This window comes from Mustela erminea, chromosome 15 (assembly GCF_009829155.1).
Source record: "Mustela erminea isolate mMusErm1 chromosome 15, mMusErm1.Pri, whole genome shotgun sequence".
NCBI classification, from domain to species: Eukaryota; Metazoa; Chordata; class Mammalia; order Carnivora; family Mustelidae; genus Mustela; species Mustela erminea.
Window position 1 is genome coordinate 36,365,905 of NC_045628.1, and position 1,156 is coordinate 36,367,060.

A 1,156-nucleotide genomic window follows, 5' to 3' on the forward strand; every position below is an offset into this window, starting at 1 on the left:
TTCATGGTCCCAGATCCTGAGGGTGCTGATGGCTGAAGGCACTCTCCTCAACTGTATTGGATTCTTGCATTCCATGTTGGATTACCTTTTTGAATTCTAGCACCCCATGACAGACCACTGGTTCACGGGAGTTATCTTCTTTATTCAATTTAGGCTCCAATAAACTGCCTTCCTACTGTGGTGTCCTTTTCACCCTCCCAGAGATCCAGTACCCTGTACCTGGCCATACTGCCTCCACCCCAGCTCGGACAGTCTAATCCTGTGCAGGCTTTGAGTCAATGCCAGATCACTTTCCTTTACAGTAGCCCTTCTTACTAAACTACAAAGGGCTGCCTCATCATGCCTGTGTATTTAATACTCAGCATTTGACACAGCACTCTGCACTCATCCACAAACCCCCCACATGGGCATTCTCACATGGGTTGTTTCAGTACCCTTCTTCTTCTTCAGGTGACCCACATCCCTCCTGCACCTACACACACACACACACACACACACACACACACACACACTCCTACAGAAACCATCTTCTGCCCCACCTAATGGCTTTAGTCAGATTTGTTCAGGAAGGGAAAGACAAGGGGTTGAAAGGAAGAAATGGAAAAGTAAGGAAAATGGATAAAGAAATGAGGAAGAGGACTGGATCTTAAATTATATTCTAAAAGCGCTTTTGTTCATGACTTTTCAATTAGCAATTATCGCGCCTCGAATAAACCTCATTGGCTACGATACTGCCACTGTGCAAAGTGTTCATGACTTTTCTATGTTAGATTTTTTTTTCTTTTTGCTGTTCAACATGGTATAAGATAAAGATCAAGTTTCAGGTTCAATGGTTTAAGATAAATATCAAGTTTCAGGTTTCTTGTTTTTTGTTTGTTTGTTTGTTTTAATATATCTATCCTATTGTTCTAGCATCATTTTTAAAAAGTCCACACTTGACTCTTCACTTTGAAGAGCCCTTCTGTTCTGAAAGAAATTAACTTTCCGGAAAGACAAGGATCTATTTCTGTGTTCTTTATGTTATTTCTCTTCATTACTGTACTTTTATTACAATTCTTCATATTTAGTAGAATAATCCCTCACAGTCTGTTCTTATTAAATATCTTAGTTATTTGTGGTTCTTTGCATTTCCATATGTATTTTATAATTATTTCTC

At 39.4% G+C, this 1,156-nt stretch overlaps 1 pseudogene; it reads right to left on the minus strand.

Annotated features, from left to right (window-relative positions):
* Positions 1-629: 629 nt before the first annotated feature.
* On the minus strand, positions 630-749 carry LOC116574689 (annotated as a pseudogene).
* Between the last annotated feature and the right edge of the window lie 407 nt (positions 750-1,156).